We start from the raw sequence: 14,679 nt of genomic DNA, 5'->3' as shown, positions 1-14,679 counted from the left end.
CTCACCTCAGTGGTCGGCTGCCATAGCCCATTAACATCATATTTCGCTGCGCTGTTCTAACAGATTCATTCGTCATACATCCCACATTGATTTATGTCGTTATTTGATGCAACGTTGCTTGTTTGTTAGCACTGACACCTCTATACAAGTGCCACTGCTCTGTCGTTAAGTGAAGGCTGTCAGCCACTGTGTTGTCTGTGTGATGAGAGGTAACGCCGCACACTCTTGACACTGTTGATCTCGGAATATTGAATTCTCTAACAATTTCTGAAATATAAATATGAACGTAGGCTTTCACGGCCATTGTCACATTCAGTAACATTTTTCTGGGTTTGTGACTGCATTGTCAATATATATAAAACTACCGATGTTTCGGTCCCTGTTGCAAGTGACCTCCTTCAGGGTGTTTCTGCTTACTGCTGAATGAGAAAACTTTGTTTCTTACGTACCTGCAGACATGGCTGTTATCAAATTCTGATAGGCTGTTTAGGATGAAGGGAAGGGATGTTAGAAGTCTTTATTGGCGTTTTTATTATTTGTTTTCATTGGTGGAAACCAGATGTTTTGATTGGTGTTTGCATTACCACTTGTAATTGGTGGAAATCGGCGAATGGAAAACCAGGTGGCAGTTTTTATGTGTTGTTGTTTTCGTGCTTGCTAACGCCGACCGAGGCACGCCAGTACTCTGTGTACCTGCGGCCACTGCGGTCTCCCGCATGCCTGTGTGTGTTGCTTCACTTGAGCGATCATCCCGTAGTTCTGTTATTGCTGGCAGCCAAGATGTCGGAAGTTGGTAGCCGTCTTCTCTGTTCATGTTGGCCAGTCACTTAGCTATTGCCACTCTAATCTTCCTTCTAATAGTAAGAGACTGTTTCACCAGTATGCGAGCTTCACCAAAATTAATCAGTTTGCCGCACTCATCCTGGTGTTCTGCCACCACTGACTTGGTGTGCTGTCTCAGTCGGATATGTCTTTTATGTTAAAATATCCGTGTGCTGATTGGTTGCTCCATCTCACCTATGTACACTAATCCACATTTTGCACCTGATTTTGTAAACTCCAGCAGCATGTAGTTTGTTAACTGTATCTGTTGTGCAAAAAATTCTATTGCTGCTTCAGAAAATTGGTTTGATGTGTGCTCGGCAAAGAATTTTGCCCACCTGTTCAGGGACGCCGTGAACATATGGTAACAGAGCAATGTTTTGTGCTTCCTTTTGCTCTCCTCTATTGCCTTAATTTTTTGTTGCCGTAGTTTTATCTATTACTTTTATTCCATAAACATTGGCACAAAAAAAAGGACTTGAGACTTTGTAGTTAACCCTTTAGATGTTCCTCATCGCTAATCCTGTGAGCCTTCTTGGTTAAAGTGCCCAAGGTGCATTTATTCTGCGTAGTGTGATGATGGGAGGAGGCATGCAGGTAACTGTCAGTACTCGTTGGCTTCCTATATACTCTATGGCCCAGTTTACCATCAGGCTTTATGTAAACTCCCACTTTGAGGAAAGGTAGCACCCCATTCTTTTCCATCTCCATAGTGAATTGGATTCTGCTGTGCTGCTGGTTGAGGTGTTGGTGGAAGTTTCGTGGCTCTTCCTCTCCGTGTGGCCAGACAATGAAAGTATGAACAACATATCGGAGCCAACATTCTGGGTGTAATGGTGCAAGACTGGAGAACTGTTTCTTCAAAAGCTTCCATGAAGGTGGCTGCTGCAATAGGTGAGAGAGGGGAGCCCATAGATACACCATTCAACAGTAAGCAAAAACACCCGAAAGAAGGTCGCTTGCAACAGGGACCGAGACATCGGTAGTTTATATATATTGACAATGTGGCCACAAACCCAGAAAAAGATTCCTGAAGTGGTCTGTCCCATACGTCTAACTCAAACTACCATTCCATGTTCAAATTCTAATTCCTATCTTTTGGCCATAATCACATCGAAAACCTTTTCACATGAATCACCTGTGTACAAATGACAGCTCCACCAGTTCAGTGCCCTTTCATGCATTGTGGACACAATACTACTGCCATCTGTATGTGTGCATATTGCTATCACATAAACTTCTGTCACCTCGCTGTATGATGTTCCATTGTCACACTGCATGGTGGTTGGTGAAGCAACCCCAAAGCTTTAAGGTTACAAGACTGGTGGTGCTCAGAAACTCCATGTTTGCGAAATCCATACCCACTAGAAAGGGCCTAGGCATGCGGGAATTTGGGGTGATGATTCATGGGTGCAGCAGCCAAGGATGTCTACATAGTATCTACTAAAGCACAGTGAAAGTTGCTCTGCTTGACGTGAACTTGTTGTCACACATCTGTCTCTCTGTGCAATGGAAAGGGCGTGTGCTTCCAAATGCTATATTGAGGTATTTCTTCCCATTCTTGGAACACATGCTGTGTTAATTCATGAAGACTGCTTGCTGGAGGCTGGTAGGATGGTAAGTCATTCAAGACATGCACTGTGGGCGATAAATTGGGGAAACAGTCAATCAGCAAGGATATGTACATGTGTCGTTGGTGCGAACTGGAATGTAGGGTCTTGCATTATGCCGTTGGAGTATGCTTATCGGTACCTTGGTCTTGAAGGGTACGACAACAGATTCACCATTCGTGCCACATACTGGGGAACACTTGGCTTCCCTTCATTGATTACTAAGTTTGTAATAAAGTTGTATAATAGTTGCCATAGCCAGTAGCTTCTCACACCATGATTCCTGGAGTTGGAGAGTAATGCATCTCCAGAATTGCTGCTTCCTGTGGCGTTCCAGTGGATCTACAGACACATTTACAGTGATTTGACCACCACAGACAGAAGGGAGACACACAGCTGAACACCACAGAATGACACTCAATGTCCAAGTTGACTTTGGCCCACTCCATGCAAGTTACCTGCTGTCTGTGGACTGTGCAGTAAACGACATATGACAACTCAATATCTCAACCCAGCTACCAGTAATGTTTCCCCACAGTTTGTAATGACACTCTTCCTGTAACCGCTGCCTGTATTTCAGCTGTTGGCATCTATCAGTTCATCAGAGCCAGTCATACAATCCTATCATTTTCTCATGGTGTGGTCCGCCTGGAAGGAACTGTGCCTACTCTTGCCACACACATCCTGCGACCATCTCAGCATGACTCATTATGAAATCATCACACTACAACTAATTGTCTCTGTGATGTATCATGATGGAGCTCCCATGTCACTCATGTCAATGATTCTACTTTCCCAAAGTCTGAAAGATGGCAACCTGCTGAATTTGCACGTCCTTTGGGCGAGACATATTGAGATTTCCACATGAGAAAGCTTCATAAATGTTACACACACCCAATAGCCATCAGATATTAATACCATTATTCATATGTAGGAATGAATTTTTTTCTGCATTGAAAGAATGCTTGTATAAGGATGAAATGATAATCAATGTATCCCGCAGACAAGTAAATATTGGAGGATCAGTTTGGTAATGTTCAGTCAAGATGTTCATGAGGTAACACTTTCAATTTTGGTTAGTATGTTGTAATGATTATTATAACATAAGAAAAAGTTTAGCAAAATAGCTGGGAGATATTTTGTGTTTAATAGAGCAATTAAACATTCTACTTATGTGGTGAATTTGGAACCTTTTCTTGAAGTCTGACAATTGTAAAAGAACTAGGTCAAAATTAAAAATCCAGGTTGGGATAATGACAGTGTTATGGAAAAGGAAAGATTCCTACTCACCATATAGTGGAAATGTTGAGTTGTTGCGTTACAGACAGGCACAACAAAAAGATTTCTAAACATGTAAGCTATCGATCAATAAGCGTTCTTTTGAATTGGAAAACACACACACACACACACACACACACACACACACACACGGCCAAAAGCTCACTTGTTTAGCAGTCTATTTGTTATGCCTGTTGCCCGTCTGCGACTCAGCATTTCCTTTTCATAATACTGCAATTGTAAAAGAACTGATAGACAACTGAAAAAAATAAAAAAGACTAATCTAGCTTTTGGTACTTCATGGTTAGTTCGTGAGGTAGGAAAAAGTCTTGGGTTGCATAAGGTTGATAAGGAGGAGGCCACTTGGAGCCAAACTCGAGAGGGGTCCACCTGTTCTGAGCACGAGATGAATTCTTTTCATCCTCCCTCATGTAGGAACTAACTACTTCAAAAGCTAGCTGTAGTTTTTGCTACTTCTAAATATGTATCTTGCCAGAACTTGGAATTCTGCCTCTTGACGATAAATTCTGTCTTCGGGTAATTTTAGTTCCGTCAAGTATACTTCCTATTGGATACAGTTAAATAAGAGAGTTGTGGTTAATTCTAAATACTTAGTCAGTTACATATTTGTATAATGTTTTAAATTGATGTAAACTGGTTTAATGTTACCACATGCAGAATATTTTGAAAATGGAAATTAGTGCTGTCGTTCTTGGAAACAGAATACATCTTAAGGGCAGTTCATGCACCTATAAAATGTGTGAAACATGAGGGCTACAATTACTTTTATTATAATGTCTTGGTAAAGGATGCATCATAAAATCTTTGAGCATTCTGTCTTAGGTGAAGCCAGTCAATGTAATGAAACTTCCTGTTTAGTCTCGTACATGAATCTGTTACTGAAATTGATGACTTCAAAATTAAAGTTTTAAATTCAACAATTAAATGTACATTCCTACATCAGAAGATTGTTAAATCTACATCGGTATTTCACAAGCCACTGTATGGTGTGTGGCTGAGAGAACCCTGTATCACTACCAGTCATTTCCTTTTTCATTCCACTTGCAGGTAAAGCAAGAGAAAAATGACTATTTATATGCCTCTGCATGAACCCTAATCTCTGTAATCTTACCTTCCATGTGTGAAATGTATATTAGTAGCAGTGGAATCATCCTGCAATTAGTATCAAATGCTGGTTTTCTAAATTTTCTCAATAGTGCTCATCAACAAGAACATCAGCTTCTCTCCAGTGGTTCCCATTCGAGCTCCCGAAGTATCTCTGTAATACTTAAGTGTTATTTGAACGTACTGGTAATGAATCTTGCTGCCTGCCCTCCCTCTTAATTGCTTGGATGTCTTCTTTTAATCTGACGTGGTGTGGATCCAAAACACTCTAATACTACTCAGCAAGTTGCATTAGTATCCTGTATCCAATCTCTTTTACAGATAAACTACACTTACGTAAAATTCTACCAATAAACCGAAGTAGACCATTTGCCTTCCCTACTACAATCCTTACATGCTTGTTCCGTTTCATATCAATTTTCAGTGTTACACACAGATTTTTAAATGATGATAATGTTTCAGGCAGGGCACTACTAGTGCTGTCTCTTAACATTACTGGTTTGTTTTTCCTACTCATGTGCATTAACTTACATTTTTCTATATTTAGAGCAAGCTGCCATACATCACACCAACTACAGATTTTGGCCAAGTTATCTTAAATCCTCTACGGTCACTCACTGACGACACCTTCCCATGTGCCACAGCATTGTCAGCAAACAGCTGCAGTCTGCTGTTTACTCTGTCCACCAGATCACATATGTATATAGAAAATAAGAGCGTTCCTGTCACAGTTCCCTGGGGCACTCGTGACGATACCCTTGCGTCTGATGAACACTTGCGTTTGAGGACAATCTTCTGAGTTCTTTTACTTAAGAAGTCTTTGAGCCACTTGCATTTCTGGGAACCCATTCTGTAAGCTTGTACCTTTGTTAACAGTTGGAAGTGTGACACCATGTCAAATGCTTTACAAAAATCTAGGAATATGGACTCTACCTGTTGCCCTTCATCCATAGTTTGCAGGATATTATGAGAGAAGGGCAAGCTGAGTTTTGCATGTGCAATGCTTTATAAGATTTGAGATTGCTTTGTAGATTGTTTAAGCCTGAAGGATAGGAAGTATCTCTCATAAAAAATTAAGCACTGGCTCAAGAAAAACTTAGTGTGGAACACAGCTCACTTTTCTCACACACAGTATCCTTCAGAAAACTATTCCAGGTGGACAGGTGTATACCATCTTCTTCATTTCTCAATAAGCATTTTACATTACTGGACTGTCAATTGTTAATTGAAATACTCATAGTTTATATGTTCTCAGATATGCTATCAGTTCATACAGTTTTTGGCCAATGGAATCTAGGAAACTAGTACAGTGTACTGAACAGCAGACATTCAGCTGAAGCAAAAGTCAAATCAGTTGTGGCCCAAGATAATGTAATAGAACTGCTAATCATCTAAATACACACAAAATATCATATTGTTTGATGGGAGCGTTATTTACAGGAAAGTATCGTCATTGGATGATTTAAGGAAATGAAGAATCACATGTTTCTTTTACTTGGTATGCTGATTTACAGCTCTCTTTAAAAGCAGTATTGTTCCTGCAAAATGCTGTTTGTTAAACTTACATGGTGGAAGTGTCAGCTGTTGGGTAAATTCAAAGAATCAATGTTTAAGGAATGCTATGCAACAATTTTGCCACTTCAGTCATGTATGTTTCATAGGAATTGTGAAAGTAAGCTAAGAAATATTGATGTTTATATATAGAAGCACAACAACAGTAAATTTTTCCTCAGTACTTTCACAAATTGGTTACAAAGAGTGATGAAAGCTGAGAAAAGGTGCTGTCCATCATGTGTTCTACAGTATCTTTGCAAAATAAATTATATAACAAAAATTTTAAATTCCTCTGATTATTGAGGGGTTGGTGTTTTAGAATTCCGGGTGGCACACATAAGGATCATATCACACATTGTGATATGTAAGTTAATAATAGAATAACTTGTTAGGTTTTTTGGGTTCCATATCTCATTCAGTAAAAACAGAATCCTTGTAGGAACACTTCCTCTGTCTGTCAAGACCCAATTTTCTGAGGAACAGTTTGAGATATCATGTTGAAATTTATATCAGCTGCTAAGTCTACGGTCCCTTAGCAGTGTAAGTAACTGAAGCTTTTAAGTCAATGCAGGCATAAGATATGGCCATATATGTCACATATTGTGACAGTTGCAAACTCTACTCTATACTGCTCTATAGAGTAGTTATTTATAGACATATTGAGCATTGTGGTGTAGCAGTAAAATGTCTGCCTAGAAAACAAGAGGTCATAGGATGGAATCTCGGTTGAACTATGGATTTTTCTGTCTCCATTCTAACATTGCCTACACCTCTCAACCAAAACAACCTGTGGTTCGGATTCCACATTAAACTAAAGGTCCTCTTTCACCAGTGGAATAACTGGGATAGACTAGGGACGTAAACGTTTCCAAAGTGGTCCACAATAGAACTACTTGCATCAGGCCATTGGTCACACACAACTGTCGTTGTCGTCCATATACATAAGTAAGTTTGCACGGAATCATCATTGTGTGAGTCCTATTCACACTTGTCCATTTTTTCCCCACTAAGGGTACCAGTCAAATTATCTCTGTATATGTATGGTTTTGGCTTGGAGAAAGGATTGGCTTTTATGTAGTAATTGTGTGTGTAGCATGTCCTCTTCAAATACTTTAGTTTCAGCACATCTAGAAAAAGTGCTCGTGTAGTTATAGAATTTAATGAGAGCATGAAGTAAACTAGATGTAACTCTTTTTTTCATAATTATTAGTTTCTATTGGATAATAAGTAGTATTCTGAAGTTACAGTTTTTTTTTTAAGGGTTTCCCAGCTTTGATGAATAATAATTTCATATTAATTGTATAGAGCATGCTGTACCACTACCTTCATTATGTAGAATTACTGTTTTTAATTCTTGCTGACAACCTTGGGCCCAGTTATCTTTCTTAACATTACTTCATCATACAGGAACAGTGTTGTTGGATTATTTCATTTCTCCATATCATGTGTAAAACAGAAATCTCTCTAACAAAATTATTGTTTACTTTTAATTTAACTTAGCCTTCACCAAAAGTGTTACCAATTTACTGTGAGATGGATGGAATTCAAAGCATTTTCTTAAAGAATAATTTTTTTTCTACTCTGTTCTTTTGTATACTATGGGCAGTTGTACAATTGTATAGAAAGATTTGTCTTTTTACAGTGAAGCATCTGGAGTGAACTTCAGTGAACATTGACATGAAAAAAATCTTGTTAATGGCAAGGAATGAATATTCAGTAAACTACGTCAGCTACAAAACTGCCACTTTGCTTCATGCTTCACTTCAGGTCATCTGAGGTTACTGTAGCAATTGAAAGTGCTGTTGAGAGGCAGTATGGTATTGTGAATATTTTGCTGTAATGTACTCAAGATGTAATGTTCCTTCAAGAAACTGAAATACTATTTTGTAACAAATGTAAAAAATTAGGTTGAAATACATAGTGATTCTAATTACAGAAGCTATTAAACAGTTTGTTTTATTTGAATAGTAGTTTCTGTGTTACACTGCAGCAAAGCAATAATATTTTAAGTTTTTGTATCTGGCAAATATTTACACTTGGATATAAAAATATGAAGAGAGTCATGTGCAGTAGTATGTGACATTTGGTTTGCTGTTTATTATGTAATAAGAATGGAAGGCAGGCAGAGGTTTGGCTACATTTAGTTCTGTATAGTGTGTAGATTCATGATGTTATTTAAATCGTAATGTTCCAGTCAGTTTTTGACTCATTAACAGACAGAAAATTGATGCATAAAATTAAATCTTTCATAGTGAGTTGAACCCTACCATCAAAAATAGATTACAATTGCAAGATGTAAGTTTTTATGTTGTAAATTGTACATCATTCACTCTTCACAAGACCTTACATGTATGTAGTGAGCGAGCCGGCCCAGTGGTAAGACACAGGACTTTAGAGAGGCTGGCAGTAAAAATCACTTTCATTAAGAGAAATACCGAATTGGTTCTTTTGAAAATGATACAGTAGATTTCCTTCCGCAGCCCAAGCTTGTGTTCCATCCCTAGTGACCACAATCTTGATGAGATATTAAAAGCTGGTCTTCCTTCCTTCCTTCCTTCCTTCTTATTTGCAGGTCAAATCGACTTGTGTGAGCATAGTGCAGAACCAAACATGCGGACTTCTGGAAGTTCAAAACTTTTGTTTCTTGCTTCAACCAAGTATACATTGTCTGGGTTTCACTTTATTGAATCTGTCAAATTAGGAGAACTTTAAGAATTCTGCTGATAAGATTCCTAGGAGAGTAGTAATGTAAATTAGAAGTATTTTGAATGCTGGTGTTTCCTCTGCAATTAAAGAGGTTGACCTCAGTCAGTTCATGAAAGCAAATAAAACTAAAATGATTACTAAAAGAGAGAGAGAGAGAGAGAGAGAGAGAGAGAGAGAGAGAGAGAGAGAGAGAGAGAGAGTGTGCGTGTGCGTGTGCGCGCTTTCCATAACATTGTCATTATTCCATCCTGGACTGCCCATTGTTCGATTTCACTGAAAGGAATGTGAAATTTTTGGAAGTGGCAAAAATGTGCTGGTGAGTTGAACACCACGAGCACTGAATGTAAGGAAATAACTGATTTATAAAATACTTTATATGGTCATTGCAGAATCGTTACCAGTCCTCGCATGCAAAGGAAATAACCTATATTTGCATCACATTCTGTTGGATATGACCATATGTCGGTTGTCCACAATATCATTTAAAAATCTGATGTTCAGTGACAAGATTAATATGTGAACAGTTTAATTTGTAGTTATTCTTGAAGATAGACAGGAACTGATTTATAAATATTTCATGCTGCAAAATTATTGTGCAATGAATAGTTCCTTAATTAAAGTTCACTGTGGTGTTTTAAATAACTTTAATTTGAAGAACCTTATGCATTCTTCAATAGTCAGTGCTTCAAACATAATACTGTGACCCAACATCATCAGTTATTTGTTGGATATATTTCCCTATTAGACAAACAACTGCATACTTAATAATAATAATAATAATAATAATAATAATAATAATAATAATAATAATAATAATAATAATAATAATAATAGTCCAAAGGAGATGGCTCTATCCTAATCACATTGATCCATTCTGTAAGCTGCCTGAAATGATTTATGGAAACCTTAAAAAAAATCTTGGTAATTGGAGAAGACTTCAATGAAATTTCATAGAAATGAGCTCGCGCTTTGGCTCTGTGTGAACGGAGTACATTGGCCTGGTAATTAAGGCACTGGAATTACATTCAAGAGAAACAAGGTATAAGTTGTCACCTGCCCATTTAGGTTCTCACTGTTTCCCTAAATCACTAAAGGCTAATGTCACAATGGGTCATTTGGAGAAAGCCAAAATCTCACTCCTACCTTAACTGATGTGATCTTGTGTTCGCTTCCTAATGAGCTGTTTCTTCCTTAGCACTTGAAATTGCATTTGGAATGGGTGCTATAAGATTGTGGGCATACAGGGAAGGCGGGGAGTAGATAAACAATGAAGAGTAAAAATAAAAAACCCTCACTCCCCTGTGCAATTGCTAATAGAAATGAAATATGTACATTATGAATTTGAGTGAAACTGTAGATTTAAATGAAAAAAAGCTCAAATATAGTTGTAATATACGAAGTAAAAAAAAAAAAAAAAAAAAAAAATTGTGGTCTAAAATTGGCACAATAATAATATTGCCACGCAGTTCTCTCTGACCTTAGAACTGCTGGAGAAGGATGTATAAGACAAAGAACCAAGTGTTAGCAGCTCTACAGTGATCTATACTTGTCAACATCTGCACACAAACATTATCTCTATGCACAACCAGCCCAAGAATTTGTCTGCAGTGACAGTAGTTCATTTCAGTATGCCCTTGGTATAAAAATTCTTAATTTGTTTTTCTTTTGTGAAGGAGAACAACTTGCACTATAAAGGTTATGCTTAGGATTCTACTTTTGATTTTCCATAAATAAATGAATAAACCTATCTTTGTTCCCCTAAAGAACAACACCGCATAATGCTAACATATTTTCCAGATTCTCACTTTGCGTAGTCAGGTTGTATTGTATTCATGTACCTGTGCATGACTAGAGTATGAAACCAAGAAAATGAATATGCAAGCCACCACCAGTCTAGGAGGTACTAGGATTATTTTATTGTTAATTCAATTTTTTTTCTTTACACTCAAATTTACAGCCAGTATTCCGGTACTACCTCTCATAGCCCATGTGCAAGATCCAACCATCTAAAACTAAAAGTGATTTATTCTAGTTAGAGATGCTGACATACAAAACTTTCCCATGCAGCATCACAGCAGTCATTGAAATAAGTGGGGGCCTAACCACATGCTTGCCACGGGGATGTGCCTAGAGCATTAGTTAAGAGGCATTGACCTGCTCTGGTCTCAGCTCCCAGCATAGCAAGATATTCTTATTCCACCCCCAACCCCCCCCCCCCTCCCATTCTCTCTGTCTCTGTACTCGTCCCTACACCCCCCCTCCCATTTCCGGATGCTGTTCTATTATTGATCAGCCACCATGACCCTTCTGATTGGCTGGTTGCTTGTTCACCAAACGCTAGACGCATCCAGCTGAATTGGAGAGCATAGGGAACTTTTTAACATGTTGACTGCCGCATGCTGCGTGATACATATTTCGCCACCAGGTCAGGCATATGGTATCAGACACTGTTCATCTGTCGCTGCTGGCAGTCACATATCAGTCAATGTGTTAAACTGTCTGTTTTTCCTGTTGCTTTCCCTTGGATACCCAGGTATTCTCAAAATTCCACTGACACCGGTACATAAATGAACATCAAGAGTGTTTCCATCATGTAAAAGTAGATGACAACAAAGTTAAGAGTTAGCATAGTTTCAGTAGAAGCACAAACAAATATCATGGGAACAAAACAGTATATATGGAAAAAGCGAAAAAGGAAGGTCCGAGTTTAATGTTCCAGCAACGTACACAACAAACTCTTCCAAATTGGTTATTTCAAGGACAGTTCCCTGCCAGAAGCCCTGCAGAGTTCATTCCACTGACCCTAAGCCATCACCATTTGCGACTTCAGTGGTGTCAAGTGAAAACTCATTGGAAAACAAGGTGGAGGTATGCTGCATTTTCTGATGAAAGCTGGTTCTGCCTCAGTGGTAGTGATGTTGTTGGTTAGGAGGAGGCCAGTTGAGTACCCGCACCCAGCCTGTCTGTGTGCAAGACACACTGGACCAACACCTGGAGTTAGGGTCTGCAGTAAGATTTCGTATAACAGGAGCAATTTCATGGTTACCCCACTCACCTTGACTGCAAATTTTTATGTCAATCTGGTGTTTTGACGTGTTGTGCTGCCATTCATGACCAGCATTCCAGGGGTTTTTTTCCAACATAACACTCACCCACATACCGCTGTTGTAACAGAGCATGTTCTACAGCGTGTTGACATATTGCCTTGGCCTGCTCGATCACCAGATCTGTCTCCGATCAAGCACATATCGGGCATCATCAGACAACTACAGCATCATCCACAAACAGCATTAAACACTTAATACCTGAATAAATTTCTAGATGAATGGCAAAATTCAGAAATCATGGCTGGCACTTTAGAGGTAACCGAAACACTCGGGTGAATACAGAACTTGTCAGAAGTGTTGGTAGCTTCATGCAGGACCAGCGCGTAATGGCACTGGCACTCATAAACAGTTAACCTTCCAATTATTAACATAGGATTGGTACAATGTGAATTTCCAACACTCCGCATTAAGGGTTTAACCATACTGGTATAGACCAACCAAGTGCAACAGCCATGGAACTCTGTCTCACAAACTCATATCTGGCACCTGTTCAACACAAATTCATGTAGATTTGCATGCTTGCATTCAACATTCTAGCTGTTACGCCAGTTATTAATGTACCAGCATATCACATCTGCAATGACTTATCTTGGGCTTACATTAACCTGTGATCTTGCAATGTTAATCGCTTAAACGCGTTACCTTGACAAATGTATTTCTGAAATTTCAGTACATTGCATTAATTATTTTTTGGTGTTGTGATTTTTTTTTCCGGCAGTGTATTTACAGCAAACATTTCTAACTCATAATGGAAATAAAATTAATATTGACAGAATCAGAGGAAACAGCCAACACAAAGCCATTAATGCAACATTGAGCACTAAGTGATGTAATATTATTTCATACAGCATGATAGATAGAACAAAGAATTCAAAGTAGAAAAAAAATGATGCAGATGATTAAAATACAACTGTTAGACACATTGATGTTCAGTCCTGAAAAGGTCATTCATTAAGTATGTTAAGATATGTTGAAAGACTGGCCTTTACACTGGAGAAAAATGAGCCATAGGAATATGAGCAACAGCGTAATATAAATAGCAATTTTCACAGTGATGTGATTGTATACCAGTTCCCACAAAATATACGCACATCAAAAAAAGTTTTGCATCACCTCGGTTCCGAGAGTTTCTCGTGTCCGTCGGTCGTCGTAATTTAATATGTTATTTATTAGTAATGTTGATTGTTGCCGACTTACGTGGTAGGCCTTAATGAAACTGGTATTTCATTTAATTTTGACTTAAAATTAAATGCTTTTGTGAAGTTCTTTTTTTAACAATATTAATTTCCAGTATAAATTATTTGTTACGTTAATGAACGTTAGACTCGCTGAATCTTAAAACATGAGCATATAAGTTTAACACTGGAATAAGCTTTTCATATTAATTTCCTCGGGTAGTCAGATCACTTTAAAGCAAAAAATCTTTAGTCATTAATTACAATTGCGGCCCACACACGCGCGAGAGTATTTTTTCTTACCTCCGTTAACCATTGCATTGTAGTCGGATTACTGGCTCTGGCTCTCGGCTGTTGTACTGAAAATAAGAATCTTAAAGCTAGGTATTTTCTGCAACGTCGGGCGGCTGTGGAGAAAAACGTGTATTATGTTAATAGCGGGCGAGTTTTTCGCTTCCGCCAATTTTTTATAAGTTAATATTGCCACGTAATGGCGTCGTTGGCTGCATCGTCCGCTGCGATTGTTGAACTGTAAATTACTCGAATGCAGGTTAATTAAAGGAAGGCGGACATGAAATCGGGATCACCTCTTGCAGATTAAAAGTGAACAATTATATTAAATCAATATAGTATTTGCTTAAGTAGTACAAATATGCTTACATTTGCCAGCACTCGCAAGATGTCCGTCTACACGCAACCAAGACAAGAGAAGTGAAGATGACTAAAAAAATTAACAAAAGAGCGCATCTTGTCTCTTTAGATCATTTTGTTATATTTCTCTGCCCTCTAAACTTACACAGAGAAATTACTGTAATACGGATACATGAGAAAAATGTATATTATTCAATTTTTAAATGTCTGTTCTTTATAAATACTGTTTTAAGTCTTTTCCTATTATTTCACTGGGGACGCTATATTGCCCCCCGAAATGTTTGTCATAAAAAATGTTCGTGTTTTTTGACATAAATATTTCCTATTTCATGTCCACAGTGTCCACACGCAGATTTTTCTTTCAGTCTACGTATGTCACATCGTATGTTTAGTCATTGTACTTAATAATGTTTTGTTGCACACAAAGTAATACAGATGAAGTTATTAACATAACAATATAATATACAATTGGTTACGAATATAGTCAAGTACAAAAGAAAAGGACATAGAAAACAATTGGTTTGACAGTTATGTTATGACATGTTACATTGGTACTACAGTCCTGCATGACCGAGTAAGCGAGCACAAAATACGAGGTGGGGCGAGCACACCCTAACTGGATAGGCTACCCGCACTAGTTCTTGTGACCGA

General features: G+C 38.2%; 1 long non-coding RNA gene across 1 annotated transcript in view; it reads left to right on the top strand.

Annotated features, from left to right (window-relative positions):
• LOC124721900 overlaps window positions 1–8,336 on the top strand; it is a 77,283-nt gene extending 68,947 nt beyond the window's left edge. Inside the window, exon 5 of the long non-coding RNA XR_007006402.1 lies at window positions 8,032–8,336. This is a non-coding gene — a long non-coding RNA (uncharacterized LOC124721900). The remainder of the gene's footprint in view (window positions 1–8,031) is intronic.
• Window positions 8,337–14,679: the final 6,343 nt, after the last annotated feature.

The sequence above is a fragment of the Schistocerca piceifrons genome, chromosome X (assembly GCF_021461385.2).
Source record: "Schistocerca piceifrons isolate TAMUIC-IGC-003096 chromosome X, iqSchPice1.1, whole genome shotgun sequence".
Lineage (NCBI taxonomy): Eukaryota > Metazoa > Arthropoda > Insecta > Orthoptera > Acrididae > Schistocerca > Schistocerca piceifrons.
This window is presented reverse-complemented; position numbering and strand designations above follow the sequence as displayed.